Below are 13,460 nucleotides of genomic sequence, written 5' to 3'. Positions count from 1 at the left end.
AAGTATAACCAAAGATTAAAGGGGCCAATATAATTTTTTAAGAGTCCATATGTATAGCTAAAGGCTACATTACAAGCAACAATGCCAGATAGGAGATACCTTCTTTTGAGTTATTGGCCAGGGTGGCCCAAGGGACTCCCAGATAGTAACCCAGCATAAAACTGGGAAAATGAACAGCAGACCCTAATCTTATCTAAAGGAATATTGAAAACTGATTACTGCTAGACAATGAAAGCTGGCCCTCCTTAAAAAAAAAAAGACCTCTAGATAGGCTGACTAGATTCCTCAGAAGGGCAAGTAGTGGGGAATGGCTGGGGGTGTCAACAACACAGCAGACAGTAGCAGGGATATCGGAGTATAAGGGCTCTAGTAGGGGAAGGGATGCTACAGGAGGGTGCTATCTGGGAATTGGGTGTATAGTCAAATGAGGTGATTTGGAATGTTCTGTGTGATATACACACACAAAAAAAAAATCAACAATTTTTTTTAAAATGTATTGTATTTGAGGGGAAGCACAGAAATTTATGTCATGCTAATTAGTAGAGGTGATAAACATTACCACTGAAATCCACCCAATGACTTCATAGACATACACAGGTGCCAAGGGTCCGAGTGCAACCGATTATGACTAGTAATTATCAGATGCATACAGATTAGAGATGCATGTGCCAACATCTCAGTGTTGGTAGCAAAAACGACAAGTCTTTCTGCAAGGGACAATATATCTAAAATGAAATGGAGATCTTTTTTAAAGGTTAAAAACTCATCCACTTTTATGTCTTACAGGGCTTATACTGAGTTCAATAATATATAACTATATTAAATCAACTGTGAACCTAGAAACTTGCACCCACTTGTGAAAGAGATGTACTGTTGTTCTGGAGTGTGTTACTGAACATGTTAAAGCTGTAGTGAAAAGCTTCTAATCATGTAGTTACTAAAAATTTTAAAACGTATAATGATTAAAAAAATAATAATTCTTCAAAGCAAAAAAAAGTGGTTTTAATTCACATTTCCCTAATTACTAGTGATGTTGAACACCTTTTAAGATGCTTCTTGGCCATCTTTATTTCTTCTTTTGAGAACTCTGTGTTCAGCTCCTTAGCCCATTTTTAATTGGGTCACTTCCTTTCTTGATGCTTTGTGTTTTGAGTTCGTTATATATTCTGGATGTTAAACCTCTGTCAAATGTGTTGCTGGTGAAGATTTTCTCCCATTATGTGGGAGTTACAGATGGTTGCTTGCCACCATGTGGGTGCTGGGAATCAAACCTAGTTCCTCTGCAAGAGCAGTCAGTGCCCTTAACTGCTGAGCCCTCTCTCCAGCCCCTAGGACAGCTATTTCAAACCTCTCCTTCCCAAGGCTCAGGGATTGTTGTGGAATAGGAGGTGGAAAGATTCCAAGAGCCAAAGAGGGTGGATGAACACCAGGAAACAGAGTTTTCTAGACAGATGGTCAGTTACTCTTATGAACTCACAGCAATGGAGACTGCGTGTACAAGTCCTTTGGAAGCTCTAATCAGAGGACAAAATCCAAGCATAGACATGGGGAAATGGGTAAGAAATCCCAAACCAGCCTAAGGAAGTTTTGGCAATTGATGGCTGCTGGGAGGGGGAAAGATAGCATCTTACAGGGTTGGAAGAAAAGTAGCCAGTTTCTTGGCTAAAACTCACAATGTCCTTGGGCCTCTTAGCAACATACTCTGTTCCAAAGCCCAAAAATATCAAAAATATTTGGAAGCTTTTATCTAATCCTTGAAATATTTTAGGGTTACCTCTTCAGAGGGGGGAATGTCAGAGGAGTCAAAAGCCCCATAAATAAATACATAAATACATAAATAAAATCAAAGAAGAAGAATGAGTTCATGAAGTTATCAGAAAAAAAGTGATGGGGAGATATGGGAGGAGTTGGAGGGGAGGGAGTGGGCATGGATTTGACCAAAACACCTTATATGCATGTATGAAATTCTCAATAAATCATTTATTTTTTAAAAAAGGTTACAAATTAGAACTGTGTGTGATATCAGAGAATTGCTGGGGATGAAGGAGGGTGTTTCTGGCTTATTTTCTATTTAATCAGTGGGACTTAAATCTCTGTAGCACATTTTTCATAACAGTCTCCCTTAATGTTGGTTGATGCTATCAGAATACTTAACTCTGGTAAAAGCACTCAAGGTTTTCACTCAGAAGGCACATTTACAGTGTAAAGTTGTTTTTTTACATTAATCATTTGACAGAGTTTATCTCTTATGAAACTGAATAAAAATAGTTTTACTTTTAATATTTAAAAAAGAGGACATGAAGTAGAGGTTAGAGAGGTGAGGTTGGATCTGAGAGGAGATGATGGAGGGATTAAAGATATCAAAACACATTGTATGACATCCTCAAAGATAACGGGCTATATTATAGATCTGAACAAAGAATTTTCAAGAGAAGAAATACAAATGGCTACTGAGCATTTTAAAAAGTATTCAACATCGTTAGCCATCAGAGCAATGTAAATTGAAACTACTTTGAGATTACATCTCACCCCTAACAAAATGCCTATCATTAAGAAATCAAATAACAGCAAATGCTGACAAGGATGTGAAGAAAGGGGAACCCTTATTCACTGTAGGTAGCAGTGTAAACTGGTACAGTCACTATGGAAATCAGTGTGGAGGTTCCTCAAAAGCTAGAAATAGAACTACCCTCGATCTAGCTATACCACTCCTAAGCATATACCCAAAGAATGACAGAGATACTTGCTCATCCATATTCACTACTGATCTAGTCACAATAGCTAGGGAATGAAATCAGTCTATATGCCCAACAATGGATGAATAAATAAAGAAAATGTGGTATGTATACACAATGGTGTTTATTCATCTGTAAAGAAAAGGAAAATTTCAGGTAAATGAATGAAAATAGAAAAATTATACTGGGGTAACCCAGACCTAGAGAGATAACTCTGCATGTTCTCTCTTCTGTGTGGATCCTAGCCTCAACTCTTTTTTCTTTTTTTTTTCCCCTTCAGGTGCCTAGCCTCAACTCTTTAGAGCCCTGTATTTATCTTGGTGTGCCTGTAGAAGCCAGAAAACTAGAAAGGGGGCATTGAAGAAAGATTCTTTAAGAAGAGGGGTCAGGGGGCCTGGAGAGGTGGCTCAGTGGTTAAGAACACTGGTTGTTCTTGCAGAAGACCCGGGTTCGAATCCCAGCACCCACATGGCAGCTAACAACTGTCCGTAACTCCAGTCCCAGGGGATCTGACGGCCTCTTCTGACCTCCACAGGCATTTCATGACACGGGTGCACTTACCTACATGCAGGCAATACACGAATACACACAAACTGAAAATAATAAAATATTTTTTAAAATTTAAAAAAGAAGAGGGGTTAGTAGAACACAGGTGATATGAAAGCAGAAAGGGAGGATGCTAGGGTAGAAAGGTTTAAGCAGTGATGGGGGTAGGAAAAGGGAAGATTGAGGGGAAGGGTTAACCAAAATGAAGGGTGTATGAAAAAACTGTGACAATCTATTTTGACTTCTTTTGTTAATATTTACTGTATGTGTGTTTGCGTGTGTATGTGTGTGTTCGTGTGTGTATGCACTCACACATGTGTGTGAGGAAATCAGAGGACAGCTTTCAGGAGCTGGTTCTCTCCATCTACCATGTAGGTTCCAGGGCTCCAACTCAGGTCATCGGACTTGGCAGCAAGTACCTTTACCTGCTAAGCAATCTTGCCAGTTGGAAATATATTTTGTAAGCCAATTAAAAATATAATTTTAAAAATTATAGTTCAAAAAATATTGTGATTCATTGGATAATGCTGCTTCTAGAAGCCAGGAGTAAGTAAACAAAAATCCTAGTGCCACATGTGGAATACTACCTTATGAATTTATGGTCATGGTGGTCCCAGAGGCCCCCAAAACAATACAGGCTCTTGCCATCCCTCTTGGTTGCCCACCAGAACAAGATAATAAGATTTTGTTGCTGAACACACCACACACTTGGTTGTAAGATACAAAGAAACCAAACTGGAACTGAGTTGGAAGCTTTTTCTTGCTGACTAGCTTTCATAATGCCAAAAGTGCTATGCAGCCTGCTGGGAGAGAAAAGACATCTATGGTCTTACCCAGCTGTGAACCCTACCAACTACAATACCAACCCACCAGGAAAGATGCACCTATACGTACAATAGTAGCATAACTGCAATGGGAACAAACAAACATGATGATTGGATTTGAGACCTGCTCCAAAGGAAGGAATCCATGCTTTGTGTTATAAACTTAGCCAGAAACCCATGACATACAGATGTCATAGGCCTTAGAGAACTTATTAGTGCTGTTGACCTAAATTGACATGGTGTCTCAAACTGCCTTCTAAATATCTGTGTTTATACTCATAGACAAATGCTACCCTCAGCCTTAATCAGAGAAGTTCATTTTCACAATGAATTCAGTGGTGAACGAAGAGACTCTTGGCTACTCAAGGTACTGAGAAAAAGGGACAGTTGAGTGTTCAGCCCTGAACAGAACATCTATACCACCCTCTCTAAGGTTTAGGGAATATTATAGAAGAAGGGGGTGGGGGTAAAAGAGCCAGAGGCCAGGGGGAAAGGGGAAAAAGGTTATCTTCCGGCCATGACACAGCCATTACAATCATGAACTCACAGCAGCCACAGTTTCCTGTACCAGGCCTGTACAAGAGACTGGACCTGTCAACAGCCAGTCATGGATTGAGGAGGACCTAATGGGACTTTACTCCTCCCTGCTAAACTACTGGCTAAAGATAACTCTAGAGGAGGGGAGTTATTATCTTCAGATGTGTATCCACTGGTGAGCCCATTCACTGAATAGTCCAATACCCATACTCACACAGACAGCTCTGGTTAACCTGAGCTGGTTAACCTCAGTGGATCACAAAACAAAAACAAAAACACAGGAACATGGGAAAGGGACCTGGAGGGAGGGGGGTTGACTGGAGTGGGAAGAAGATGAGAGGGTAGGAGGTGAGAGTAATCAGAATGTATCATATACATATATGAAATTATCAAAGAACAAATTTAATCAATAACACAATTTCATTCAAATTAAGGGCTTCATTATTTTAATTAATTTTCTGAAAAGAATAGTTCCTATGTAATCTGTCATAAAAATGTGACTAGCTTTCAAACACAGTCAGTATTTATTTCATCCTTCTTTGAGATGGAGGTATCTATTTCCATTATTGTGGCTAAAAGTAGCAATTAATAGAGGACTATCGTATTTATCTATTTTATTCCTGCAATTAAAGAATAAGTATACTTAAAACTAGAGAATCAAACTCATTGTTTGGCTTAATAATCATATAATCTGACAAGACCATACACAGAATAGCATTTCTTTTAGGAAACATTGCCAGGTAATGAGGTATTCCATCACAGTGAAGTTTTTACACATCTGTTCCTCTGCAAGCCCAAATGACAGACACAGGTTACCCAACAACAGTCTGAATCGCTCCCTTCAAACCAACTTTACCACAATGCCCATTCATTCTATCAGGACAGAGGCAAAGGCAGCACCAACTGCTTTCTTCTTTCTGCCTTTTTCTGTGTGAGCTGCTTCAGTTCCACTTGAGGGCACTGTCTACTTCCGCAGGAATGAAACCAATTTATAACTGCTGCTTATGTAACACACCTGTGGGCACCATGTAACCAAACTCCCTTAAAAGGGGTATGCGGAAACCTACCCAACCCCTTAATTTGGCTCTGTGCCTTTGAAGAGCCAAGGTAAGTGTTCGGGGTTTTGACTAAATGCTGTTAAAATGTCAGCATTTTCTCAAACAAGGAAATTAGTTTTTCTTGATTACTGTTATCACTAGGAATATAAATTATTTGTAAATCTCAATATGGAAGGCTGTTGTTACTTTGTTAAAAGGCTTTATATCCTGTCCTCTGGCTGTCTTTCCTGCTTTCTATAGATCTACATCCATCCTTAATGTCCTCTCTTGTAATCAGCCATTTTTTGCGGTTTCCTACAGTCTACATTTGACTCTTTTTACAGCCTTGCTGCTTTCCAACATATTACTTCCAATCGGTTCTAAGAAGTGGGATGCTGAGATATACTTGTGTGTTTGAAAAAGCAAAGCAAAGACAAGGAGGAGCAGAAACTGCTGGGAAGGGTCTTGAGGAGTAGCACGCATAGGCCTTATCACAAAGGGACCATTAGATCGCCTCCAGAGGCTGAGGAGCCAGAAAGCAATGTGAAAACAGTGAACTGCTGTTCTGGTTCTCAAAATATGCATTTCAAAATTTTGAGTCAAAAACATTTCACAACAATTCTATTCTAAAAATAATTTTTTTTAATTTTAGGATTTTCTAAATGTGACTGATTATCTTTTAGTAAAATCAGAACTACGTATTCTATTGATTCTATAGCCTAACAACTAATGCCACAATTTGAAAATTAAAAATTAGTGCTAATAAGATATTATCAAAGCAAAATAAAGTACTGTACATAATGTATCAGGATATTATATTTTAAATGAATTTCATTACAAAACTGTCTTTTGTAGCTCATTTAAGGGAGGTAGTAGTCCACAGTAAAAAAATGATTTGGCTTGGTTTATAAAAAGGCTCATGTCAATAAATAGCAGTTTTCAATCACAATTTTTTAAAGAGAACTAAATAAAGAGTGGTAAATTTTTGCACAATTACAGTTGCCCAAGTGGGACTGAGCTTATACACAATAACAGGATAAGTAATGACAGACCACTAGAACAGCCAAAGGAAACATTATAAAATATTGTTTAAAGTAGCAGCCAAAAATAAATGGCAAGTAACTTTTCCTCATTTAGAAGGAATACATTAAGAATAGATTTGAAACACATTAAAATTAATTCCTCTTGTTGCAAATGATAAAGTTGAAAGAGGAACTTTATAGCTGCATTGTAGGCATGCACATAATGATAAACTGAATGACCAGTTATCACCTCAAAATATCAATATCACAGTGGAAATGTGTTCACACATCCTTCCTTCCACTGAGTATGAATATAATGCCAACATTCTCACTCCACTGGGATCTGCACAATAGTTAAAACCTTGTAACCCCAACAAAAATCTGACCAAGGCAATATGAAGGGAAAGAACAAAGTCACACTGTGAGTTCTTTATGGACCAGGGTTAGTATGCTGATGCACTCAGGACAAAGTCAGACACTGAAACTGCAGAGATTCATGGTATAGTGACTGCTTTCCACAAGTCATCCCACCTCACTCAGCTTCTGCTGTAAATACAGGTCGGGATTGTCAGGCCACAACCCAAGAAGTCCCACCAAATTCAAAATGAAAAGGGGGTGGTACAAAAGGAGAAATTTTCATCTGTGCTCTCTTCTTACTGCGGAAGCAGAATCACTGTGAAGGGGAGTGTACCACAAATGACTCTTCTAAATATTATCTTATTTCAGATTGGATAACTGAGTGATCAAGAATATTTTGATAATTACAGAAAGTACTGAGGATTATCAGAGTTGGAATACAATAGTTTAGCCCTGAATTATTTAGCCTAAAATAAGGATGAATAGAAGCCTTTCTTTTGAGGACACTGGAGAGGGGAAACAGTAAAGCACCACAGAGATTTGAAATCATATCTGGTTATCTGAGCTTGTTGACAGTCTGAATTCTAAGTAAAGGAGGATTTAATTAAGATGAAATCATTATATTAAATAAACAATTTCCTATGGATAAAATGGAAAGATGATCAAGAAATGAGTCTTACATAAAATAGTCAAGATCAGAAATTCCAAGTTCTAAAAACACAGACAATATAAAGGATCACTAGCTACATTAAAATGACCACTGTTAACTTATCTAGCAGATACAGTGTCATTTTGATGGTCAAGTGATCAGGTTGTATTGTTCATTAGAATCTCACAAACACAGGTGTAATTCAAGAACTTCTGGCATAGCCTGAGGTAGGCTGATTGTTTTGAAAAGCCATGGGAAGCTTTCTAAATCAGTATAAAAGTTACAATACTAAAATGCTGCCTTGATAGAAAATGGAAAGAAGTAGGCAGGTTGGCATGAACGCCCAAGAAAAAAGATATCTTTTTCCAAATATTTCAAAGCCGCTAGAATCAGTATCATTTTAAGAAAGAACCATGTCTCACTAAAAGAACAACTTGTTACAAGCCTAAAGAGCTAAACAGAAATATAGAGATTTCAGGACCAGAAAAGAAAAGGTCAGTTTTAATTTTCCTCAGAGACTAGCTTGTGACAACAAGGGTCCCTAAAACAAGTAGAATTAAAAAAAAAAAAATCTGGCAGTTGCATGTACAGGATCACCTCAGAAGAACAGAAAACTCCTGTGCCCAGCCACTGCACTCTCAAACTGTAACTCCACTCTCTTTTCTACCTCCAGGAACTAGACCAGAAGCTTGGTTAGCTTAAGTGCTAACAGTGAAATCAAAATGCTATTTCCTCATCTGTTTAGTGATTAAAAGTTTCTTCTAGATTAATGAAAGACTTAGGGAATGAGAAAAATTATTTTTGCTAAAATATCACTAATTCTCTGGATAAATGAAGTCACAATTTTCATATTATTACTTGCTACATGTGTAAGTAGAAACAAATAAGGAAAATGCCACAATTATGAAACCAACTTGCTTTGAGATTCATTTGAAACTGGCTTCCTAGAACCTCACACCATCTGTGACATTCATAACATTGTATAAAAATAATGTTAAAAAAAGAAATTTTAGATCAGAGTCCAAACCAGGAGCAAAATACTAACATAGTTTGATGAGGAAGATAATCACTCCCTTCTTATATTAAAGACATCTTTAAATTGCTTAACCACAGTTTAGGTATGCAGACCACAAAAATGATTCCTCCTGAATCGCTATTATTTTATATAACAAGTGTCTGACCTTATCAACTCCTCACAGAAGTTACCACTCCAAACAAGGCTTCCTTTGCAAAAATATCTCAAAGTTTTGGAGCAGAACATTAGAGAATGTTCTCGGTATTGTCAACACTCAAAGTACATGAACCTCAATAAAAATTTCCAGCAAGTCATTTTCTCTTAATACTGTTCTAGTGGAAATCCACCCACTACCCAGTGGGGAACTGAAGGCTAAATTCTTGGGGCCATTCAACCTACTTGGGGTGTGAGGGGGTGTGCAGGAGACTGAGACTTGAATCACACCCTCTTGAGGCCTGGGTTTTTCTCTGGAGTCAATGACTGCAAAAATGAACAATCTTATTAAGATTCCTAATTAGCCCCAACTCAAAAGCAAGGTATGAATGCTCCTTTAAGGAGATAACTTTCCAAGGAAAATCAGAGGGAGGAAGGTGGCAGGGATAATGGGGCTTAGGAGATTGCGAGGCCTGGTGTCTGGAAGATGACCAGCACCCTAAAACATACAAATACCAAGGGGTGGAACAGAAAAGATGCCAAGGTCATGAATAACCGGACAACTGACCCAGCTGAGCCCAATTCAAGGCCATCAACTCCCTTCACGACTTCACGATTTTCCTCCAAGGCCGTCTGTCCATAAAACAAGAAGGGAGCAAGGATACCTGTCTCAACCGGGCACCCCTTTGACCTACAGAACTCCGAGCTGTGCAAAACCATTCTCCCCCTGGAAGGGGGAAACTGAAAGAAAAAGCAGAACACTCCACGAGCAAGGCCGCAACCCCAACTAATCTTCCTCGAGGGGAGCCACCAACATCCCCCAGTGGCACAGGCGTGAACCCCAACCCGGGGCTCTCCGTGCCCACTGCGGCAGTCGGGGGCCAGTTAGGGTCGGGACCTCAGTTTCCCCACCTGTCAACGGCGGGCCAAGGAGGGAGACTGAGTCCCGCGCGCCTCCCTGCCTGTCCTCCTGCCCCCGGGGTCCCGCAGTGGCCTCAGTGACTGGGGGTAGGGAGCCGGGGCTGACGACAGCGGGCTCCGCGCTCCCGGGTCTGGCCCGCTCCGGCGGTCCGGGGCAGCTAACGGGCGGGCGCCGAGGCCCGACGGTCGCCGGGGAGGCTCGAGGCGCCCAGGCCGGACAGGGTCGCCGGGGACCCGGCCTCTGCCGCTCGGCCGCGCTCACTCACCCTCCTCGGCGGCCGGTCGCTGCACGACCCCGGCCCTCCAGCCAGCGTCCCGGCCGGCCCGGCGCCCCACACCCAGCCCGGTATTTACCTCAGTCCTGCGGCCCCTGCGCAGCCGAACCTGCTACCTGGGCCCGCCCCCACCTGCCCCGCCTCCGAACCGCCCGCGGGGAGGGAGGGACGGGGGTGGAGAGGCAGCCGCCGTACCAGCCAATCGCAGCCCAAGATGTGTTCCGGAGCACGCTCTGATTGGATCTCTGTGGAACAGACCTTCCTCCAATGGCTGCCGGCGCGGCGTCGGCTGAAGGGACTTTCCGCTGGGTCAAGCTCGGTGGAGCCAAAGGGAAAGCTGAGGGAGAGGCGGAGGCGGGCGGGGCGAGGAGCGCGGGCTGATTGGACGAAATGCTGCGGGTGCCGCGTCACCATTGGCTGGTACTGGGCCTGGGCGGGGCGCGATGCTCTCAGCTCCACCTCCCCTTAGCTGTCAAAACTGGGGTGGGAAGCAGTCCAGAGGGCTGGAAATAACCATTTCCACAATTCTATGAAAGAGTAAAGCTTAGACTCACATCTAAGAGTCAATGTGTCTTCCTCAATTTGTCGCCATGTGACATGGGGAACTCCCAGTCATAGTGAGCCTCAATTTCCTCATCTGTAGAACAGAGATGTTAGTTTTACAGGGTTATTGTAGAATGCCATATTAGAGCTTCTAACACTAGGAGCTCAGTAAAGGTCAAAGTTCTTCCTACCCTTAGATGTGGCCTGGGACCCCTGCTGTTTCCGAACACCCGCCCCCCGTCTCCATCAATCTCAGGTTGGAGGGAGACTCCTAAGGCTAGAGAAGGGATTTCCACGCTCTGCCTTACCCAGCCCTGCACCCCTGGCCACTAGCCAGAATTTGGGGTGTAGTTAAGCATCTTTCAATTAGAAAGGAGGCTTCTGACTCCCAAAAGTGTTCAAAATATTTAAAGAAATCCTTTTTATAATCAGTCCCAGAGTCATGATGTACTGGATAGTCCTGTTAATTAATTTCTTCTCCTTTGACATTTAAGTACTAATTCGGGGGGAAAGTGATTAATACTGAGAAAGGAGGATGTGTGTGTGTGTGTGTGTGTGGTCTAACATTGTGTTGTGTGTGTGTGTGTGTGTGTGTGTGTGTGTGTGTGTGTGTGTTTAATCATGACACAAATTTTCCCAGTGGAAAGTGACATGTTTCTGAAGATCAAGGGAGTTGAAACCAAGCAGAACATATTATTACTAACAGTGGATCTAAGTTCACAGTTTTCTGGCCACAATTGCCCAGGATGAAATGGACACCTTTGAAACCTAACCCTCAATCCTATTCCAGGCTTCTTGAGCTCCAATGGGAGGTACTATGACAAGAATCAACAGTGGCTTGCAGTGGCCTTGGGAAACACCATTACCCTATAGATCTGGATTCTCCATGACACTGGCAGGACTCAGAGGTTCAGTCTGGCTGTGTGGGAGAACATTTCAGCCTGAATGTAAGGAGGAAGGAGTTGAGGAAGTGACAAGTTTGGGGATTTTTTAAAACTCTAATTTTCTCAGTTTGCCATGGTCCTCACCATTGTTCTCTTCCCCCAGATCGCATCTCTCCTCGGTTTTGTCTGTTGGCTCTTGGAGGCAAGTGATTTGTCACTCCTGGCTCAGGCATCTTTATGTTCTTTCTGAAAGGGGCATCTGACATGGTTAAGTTCTCTGCTTCAGCAGGGTTTGCTGTCTCATCAGCAGTGGCTGGACATCCCACTCAGCCCCTCCTGTCACATGTTCACTGAATCAAGGTCAGGGGCTGACTTGATCCAAGATGATCAGCTAAGCCAAACCTAATACACAAGCACTTCTTAGTCACCACCCCATCAGTTGGTACTGGCTGCCTAGAACTGAGCTGACATAACACTGTCATAAGCTGTATATTCAGGCTTAAGGCATGGATGCCAGTGGCTGAAACAGGAGAACAATTCATCATCGTGCTATTTATTATTTGTAGTTCTTCATTTGCCAGCCTCTCAGTTTACAGAAAGGAGATTAAGATCCAGAGAGGGAAAATAATTTCCGTCAGTCATACAGGACAGGCCTGAGACCCAGGCTCCCTGAATTTCAAGCAGGGTCATTTCCCTACCAGTGTTTAAATGGTTTCTCTGACTAAAATGTTCATCCTCCATCCTTCGCAATCCTCCCTTCGTGTAGGGACAACCAAAGGCCAGAGTCTTCTAAGAGTCTTTGTAGATGACTCCAGCCCCTCTCGATCTTTTCCCTACCCTCAGCCTAGGCCTGGGTTCATGCAGACTACTGACTGAGTTGCTCAGCAGCTACAGGGAAACACAGCAGTGGACAGGAGGGATGCCTCACCTGTCTCTAGCAAGGAAAGTGAATTAAGCCTACAGTGGCTGGCTTACAGTTACAGTTATGGTAAGAGCGGTTGTGATGGCTTGAAAGAATGTTCCCTACAGGCTCCAAGTATTTGGACATTCTGTTCCCAGTTGGTGGAGCTGTTTTGGGAGGTTTTTGGAAGTGTGGCCTTCCTGGAGGAAGTGTGTCACTGAAGGCAGGCTTTGAAAGTTTGTAAGCCTTGCCAGATTCCTCTCTCTCTCTCTCTCTCTCTCTCTCTCTCTCTCTCTCTCTCACTTCCTTGCCTGCTTGAAAGTATGAGCACTCCTCTTTTTGCTCTGGCATGCCACCATGCATTCCTGTCATGATGGACTCTATCCCTCTGGAACCGTAAGCTCAAGTAAACTTCCTTCTTTAAGCTCTCTTAATCATGGTATCTTATCATAGCAACAGATAATACAGCAGTCCAAAAAGAGCAGTCAAATAAGAATTCTATTTGAGGCAGTGGACACACTAGGCATAGTCAGGTCCAGCCCAACACATGTTAGGGGGCACTCAGAGGGCTGAAAAGGCACCTGTAGAATGAGGGAGGAGTGATGATGTCAGTAGGGGTTGAGGGAGCACTCCAAATGGAACAGAAAATATATGATATGTGTCTTAGTTTGTTTCTTCATTGCTGTAACAAAATACTCTGACCTTCCTCCAACTGGGGGAGGAAAAGGTTTATTTAGCTTACATCTACCAGGTCATAGTTCATCAGGGAGCCCAAGGTAGGAACTCAGGACAGGAACATGGAAGCAGGAGCTGGAGAACAGGCCACGGAGGAACACTGCTTACTGGCTTGCTCTCTGGCCCCTGCTCAGCCTGCTTTCTTATGCAACACAGGCCCACCTGCCCAGGGGTGGCACCACCCACAGTGGGCTGGGCCCTCCCACATCACTCATCAAGAAGATGCCCCTCAGATATGGCCACAGGCCAGTCCAATAGAGGCAATCCCCCAACTGAGGCTCCCTCAACCCAGGTGTGTCAAGTTGACACTAAAGCTATCCAGCACA

General features: G+C 42.5%; 1 protein-coding gene across 4 annotated transcripts in view; it reads right to left on the bottom strand.

The window, feature by feature from the left end:
* Cyld (CYLD lysine 63 deubiquitinase) overlaps positions 1-10,228 on the bottom strand; it is a 70,016-nt gene extending 59,788 nt beyond the window's left edge. For 3 of the 4 annotated variants that reach the window (XM_008828312.3, XM_029561213.1, XM_008828316.3), the window contains exon 1: positions 10,151-10,228. The gene's annotated coding sequence lies outside the window, so the exon portion shown is untranslated. Of the gene's footprint in view, positions 1-10,062; positions 10,131-10,150 lie in introns of those variants that run through there. The other variant, XM_008828313.3, reaches the window with a different exon arrangement.
* Positions 10,229-13,460: the final 3,232 nt, after the last annotated feature.

This window comes from Nannospalax galili, unplaced genomic scaffold (assembly GCF_000622305.1).
Source record: "Nannospalax galili isolate Female #2095 unplaced genomic scaffold, S.galili_v1.0 scaffold1353, whole genome shotgun sequence".
Classification (NCBI taxonomy): Eukaryota; Metazoa; Chordata; class Mammalia; order Rodentia; family Spalacidae; genus Nannospalax; species Nannospalax galili.
This window is presented reverse-complemented; position numbering and strand designations above follow the sequence as displayed.